The sequence below is a fragment of the Varroa jacobsoni genome, unplaced genomic scaffold, assembly GCF_002532875.2.
Source record: "Varroa jacobsoni isolate VJ856 unplaced genomic scaffold, vjacob_1.0 scaffold_358, whole genome shotgun sequence".
In the NCBI taxonomy this organism is placed as follows: Eukaryota; Metazoa; Arthropoda; class Arachnida; order Mesostigmata; family Varroidae; genus Varroa; species Varroa jacobsoni.
In genome coordinates, this window is record NW_019213260.1 from 574978 (window position 1) to 580977 (window position 6000).

General features: G+C 37.0%; 2 long non-coding RNA genes across 2 annotated transcripts in view; one reads left to right on the plus strand and one right to left on the minus strand.

Moving 5' to 3' along the window:
• Positions 1-2838: 2838 nt before the first annotated feature.
• LOC111259717 (uncharacterized) overlaps positions 2839-6000 on the minus strand; it is a 5995-nt gene continuing 2833 nt past the window's right edge. Inside the window, exons 3-4 of the long non-coding RNA XR_015310716.1 lie at positions 5332-5402; positions 2839-2982 (exon numbers count right to left, since the gene is read on the minus strand). This is a non-coding gene — a long non-coding RNA (uncharacterized LOC111259717). The remainder of the gene's footprint in view (positions 2983-5331; positions 5403-6000) is intronic.
• LOC111259718 (uncharacterized) overlaps positions 5305-6000 on the plus strand; it is a 3982-nt gene continuing 3286 nt past the window's right edge. Inside the window, exon 1 of the long non-coding RNA XR_002679782.2 lies at positions 5305-5413. This is a non-coding gene — a long non-coding RNA (uncharacterized LOC111259718). The remainder of the gene's footprint in view (positions 5414-6000) is intronic.

Below are 6000 nucleotides of genomic sequence, written 5' to 3' on the forward strand. Positions count from 1 at the left end.
TTTATAGACGATATTTGAGAGGTTAGGCATTGTTTCAAGCGGCAATAGGCAAACATTTGCTAACCCTATGTAGCATCCTATAGCTGAGATTAAGGCCTAACACGTTGCACTCCGATTGGTTCTTGATTATCAATATAGTATTTTTTACGTTATTTTTAGCTCAAAATGCTTTTCTATTAATTTCTCCAAAAGTCAAGTTTACAATCCATGTAAACATTTAATTTACCACATGTTAGACTACTCAGTTACCATTATCAACATAAATTGTATTTTTTTAACTCGACCGACCCTTGCAACGCGCGGTAAGTTCATTAAGCCTTTTTTTTTTGAGGGCAAATCATATTAATTCTATTTAAGTAAGTCCACGCATACATACACGTATACATATTTGCGCGGTGTTTCCGATGCCAATATATAGTTAGGTAAGTAAGAATATTGGTAATTGATTAAATAGATAAATAACAGTTTAATATAATACTAGTAAAAATAATAGTTTAGAATGAATTAAATAGCTAATCTAACTGATCAAAGTGCAGATAAGGCGACTGCTTTTGTCCGCACTGTCTTTACAGTAAGTATTTAGAATTATAGAGAATCTAGTACGGGACGTATGTATTGATGGTTGAAGAACTACTACTGCTTTTTTTGTTGATAGCTATTTGGTGCAGATCAAATACGTTTCTGTGCTTATTTTTTAATTTCTCCAGTTATTAATAAACGTATGGCATAAATCAGTATCACGTACTATAAGTAAGAGCTTTCATATAAATATTAAACTATTTAGTCAGTGGTGGAAAATGTTTCTGTGCACTGTATTTAGTGCAGAACTTGTTTTCTCAAGAGTTATTCTAGTATTTGGAATTTTTAAGGAATGAAAAAAAATACCGATTAATTTTATTTAACAGAAAACAGTTACATGTTGGAGGAAGACTAAATGAAACAACGACAAGCTTTTTAAGTTCAATTTTTTTTAGTTCTTTTATCAATCTTGTTATAAAAGCAAATGATATTTGCATTTTCGTACAGGTTACGAGGGCCATTTACGCGAAGATGCACACCCAGGGGGAAGCCTTTAGGCACTTCATAATTTACCATTTAAGAAGCTTGGCCCGTCACATACGCCTTTGCTTTTTGTCCTCTCTTTGATACTGGTAAGTGATAAACAAGTGTGTAAAACATAAATAAAGGGACATGATAGACTACCAAAAGTTTCTTCTTCATCTGACGAAAAAAATGTCGAAAATGAGTGCAGTAAATGCCTCGTCTCCGACACCGACCCGCGAAGTAACTTGGATTTGTTTCACCGAAACGGTGGGTCGGCGGATTAACGGATGATTCTGTCCATTTGCGCTGCAACTTACCCTTGGCAATAATCACACTTTTCATTATTAATTCAAGCACGAAGGTTACGCCGGTGTACAAAGCTGCGATTAGAGTACGTGAGGTTCTGCTCTGTAGCTGGTGGAACGTTTAGCTTACGCTTCACGGATAGCTTTTTTAATGGGGGCTTGGAATCAAAACCAAACGACTCAAAGAGAATTAAAAGATTTACGAGGGACACTCAATCACCTTGGCGTTAAAATCATGACTTGTTGGATCCAGCTCACGCCGGTAAACAAATTGTTTCTTGCGGATGAGACCTTAATAATGGTTTATGTTTTTGTAGATGGCTGTAATGATAACGTTCTTACAGTTCGCGCAGACAGTAACTTTCGACGAAATATTATTGAAAATGACACGTATATATGCAGACTGGAATGCCAATGCGCCTAAATCAAAAATTTGTGCTTATATGTATCTTTCCGCAGAGAAATCTGCTTAATTTGGAACAATGAGGCTGCTTCGCACCGCAAGGGGTGCCCAGAAGTTCAATACGGAAGTTGACCACACTGGTCTCACAGAACGTATCTTTTAAGTAAAGTGTAATTAGTTCAAAGGATGGAACGTGTATAAAGAAGAGGTTATCTGAATATGAGAATAAAACAGTAATAAAAGTTGATCGAAGCGGACAATATAAAGGAACTGATAAGCTCCTCAAGGGTGTGAGGAAATAATGTGGCAATAGTCTCAAAGCGCATAGGATGTTGTTGCCATAATAGACATATTTCAAGTCATTTTTAATATATTGGCACAAACATTGTTTTCGTTTCGATAGAGATTTATTCAAGCATCAGATGCTTTTACAGTTTTCTACTATTGTTTATTGAGGATTTTGCTTTTATAGCTTGAATTAAGTCTATCGCACCTATCTTACTGTGTCAACATCCGGTGGCTTTTCTTATGCTTGACTAAAAACCAAGAGCATTAGATATTGAAATGATGACACCTGTGCTACATAGCTAGAAGTTTTCATTCAAGAAAAGTATCTTTCTAACAATGCACTTGTTGAAAGAATGTGCTGTAAACGTTTGCATAAGACTGTCTGAAATAAATGTTTATTGGTAATCTGAAGGTATATTCACTGATGAAATAAGACTTTTGTCTGTTGTTACTATTTTCGATAGTTCGATCTAACCTAGATTTTGCACTATGGAAAGCAAGTCTGAAATCTATTCTATTCGTGATTAACCAAAAAACAATAGCAATTAGAAAATTCACCGTTTTATGCATCTTATAGCAGTTATTCCGAAAGAAGGATATTATTTCCCGGCCTATATTTGCATAACCAGTCCTTAACGAATTATAGAAGGTATCGAGATCGTGAAAAAATAGGCAAACCTAGATACGCATCGAGGCTCATAAAAATTCTGAAGCGACTGACCATTTTTTCAATTTCAAATTTTACAAAAATTATCACAGCGTAGTTGATCAATATGTGTGTGATAGCCAGAAAGTAAATTTGAAGTTCTTCCATTTACCACTTTTATTCTGAGAACTATATCGCATATATTATTCATTACACGTCGACCGCGCTTATCAGGCGGGACATCCTGATGTCGCATTAGGCGTCTCGTAACGTCGATTTGGTTTATGACCCCGGCACTGTAGACAAGGAGAGATAAATTGAGTTAGCGGTTGCTTTTATGATTGTCATACCGTTCTATAAACCTGTTGTAAAAACCTAGATAGGTCCAGCAACACCGACCCGGTTAAACCTTTTTTCTAGAAGGATTATAGCCGAGAAATGTATAATAAATAGGAAAATATCGGTAATGAGTGCAATAATCGTGTTGTAACTCTAACACTCATTCTCAGAAGTAGCTTCGTTTTACCGAAGTGGTAGGCGGCCAGATTGACGGGCGAAACTGCGCTGCCGCGTATTTTTGGATGGCAATTATCACACTGATGTACATAGCTCTAAACTCGAGGCAAACTTCTTGGGCCGAAAAATGTCATCCCTAAATTGGCGCACGGTTCCTTTTTACGCGTGAGCAACAGCCTAAAGGTGCCAAGCTTTTAGCTGACTGTGAAAGTTCTACACAGAAACCTTCCGGCGCATAGTTCTAGTGGGGGCAAGTTATTGATGCTATACCTAAAGCGCAGCAATTTAGAGGATATTCAAAAAAAAAAACAATTTGGCTGAAAATGCCTTCTTCGAAAGCGATTTATAATGATAATAATAAATAATAATAATAAATGACGAACTTCCTAATCTATTCACAACACGGTTATTGTTGGTCCCTTAGGGGACTGATCTATTGATGGCGTCCCATAAAAATATTGCAATTGCTCCATATAAATGGTTGGTCTTCGGGTGATACAGATACTGAAGTAGCCCGCCTGGTATCATAAGCAGTTTTACATTAGTCGCGTGTTCCAGTTTGAACATTCGTGAAGAATATTTTTATCGAAATCTTTCCCGCAGTATGAAAAAATAGTGAGCATTCATGTGCAAGTCACTAATTTTTTGACGTGCAGTTCTATTGAAGTGGGGGAAGGAAAAAACAACCTGAAACTAGTTAAAGATGCAGACGTGAAGGATGCAAATAATATGAATTTGCACGCGAAATGACGGTTCTGAGATATCAGGTTATAAGAGGCCTAACAAAGAAGGAAAACATGTTTCCCAAGAGAAAAATAACGCTAACAATACCAAAGGGACATACGTAAAGGATGTGTGGACATGGCTGACCTACTTCTTTATCTTATCCCCGCCGAATGCCAAATTCAGTGATTCCGTATCAATTGCCTAGGTGATCGATTAGCCAACTCAGCATCGCATTCATGTCACCAAAATGAAGAAGCTATTTGTAGTAATCAACTTATTGGTTATAAATGTGATGTCAAGAAAGAATTTCAAAAATATGTCTAAATGAATCTTAAAAATTGACAGCAAAGAGGAACTAAGTATTTTTTGTATTTATAAAGACCTCGAAGTGCAAAGATTTGCAACAACGTAAAACACTTCAATACTATGCAGATCCGACTTGTTTAGTAAGACACGGGCTGTCTCTGACAATGCATCGTGTGTTTTTTACAAAATGGTGGATGATCATCTATAAAAATTTGTAGATACCTCCGTAAAGCATATGTTCACGAAGTGCCCTTCTAGCCGTAATGAGTCTACAAGGCATTACAAAAATACGCTTTGTCTTTATTCAGTCATGGTTTTAGCAAAAATATGTTTGCTTCTATTATGACTTATTTAAAAATGTGCCCTTTTTGGACAGCTAGAAGCAGGACTGGAGCATTGCTCTGAGAACAGGTCGTTCTCGGGACAAGAAATCTAATACATACTTTTACTTACACTTTATAATGCCTTTATGGGAACCTCCATAAAGCTACTAATAAATCTGTAATCACCAAACTGTATTTAGATAATGTTGATCTTTGCTAGCTATTCGTTGCTACCATTTTTTCTGAGCATAGCTCAAGTTTCATCAGTCGCCTCATCGTTACCCTTTACACTCGAGGGTTGTTAATAATTATTATATTTCAACTTGATTGTTAACCACTTTCATTCACTTTCATTGTAACTGAAAATAAACGGGTTACTGTTATTATTATAATTAGGTCAAAGCACTTGCACTTATTCTTAAGGTTCGCACGCCAAGCAGCCTATATTGCAGTGTAGGCACTGTGATACACGTAAGGTCGTATCTTTGTACATCACACATCTGCTTCACCGTAAAGCTCATCTTAACATTTACCTAGAGCAGTAACGTCTGTCCTAAGCAAAACAGCTACAAACACATCAACACAAGACACTTTGAAGTCTTCACGGCACGAATACGGTCAGATACGCGTACAGGAATGTTTAGTGACGGGTATTGAACAATTCTAGCAACGAAAAAAAGCTAATCAGTTATATGCGGTATTGTTATGTATATATAAAGCGAAATCATATCCATCATACAAGGATCCACCGGATGTCTTCTGACTGACTCATACCTGGTTCGTACTGCGTAGATATGCGGAAGTCAGCGTTGGTGCAATCCCGGTTCTAGCAAAGTCGTTTGATGCTTTGCGAAGGGTAAGCATATGTAAATGAATAAACAAACAGTCAGTTTTGCATAAAACCCCGATCACCGTATTGTGTCGTGGTGGCTAAATGTTAGCGCTTTCAGAATATAAGCCTTCCTGATACTCTTTGAAACATCGTGTTCCTGCGCTAGTAATATATTTATAAAATCTAACAAAAGATCGAATAAATTCGTAGGGAGCACGCCTGATATTTTCTGATTAGGGTAAAAATAAGGAAGTCGGGATTGTTGCGATTTCGATTCTGTGCTACAGTGGTAGACGTGCAGGCAATTTCATAGAATCGATGTGCACCTCTATAATTCAGTTAACCATTTACAAGCGATGGAAAGCAAGCAAGCTAGCTGTTTTCCCACACAGTCCACAGTAGCTAAAATCGCAACAGACGGTAGCTGCTGTATGTAAACCATGCCATGCGGTCAAATTTGACCGAATAATGCATGTTAGAACCAAGAAAAGCGACTCCCTTCGAAACAAAACACGTCTGGCATATGGCTATATCACTGAAAATTCTACGAATATTTTTTCCAGATAAATAGCTAAAGAGGCAGTTACAATTCGATGAAATTTCGTTTTGGG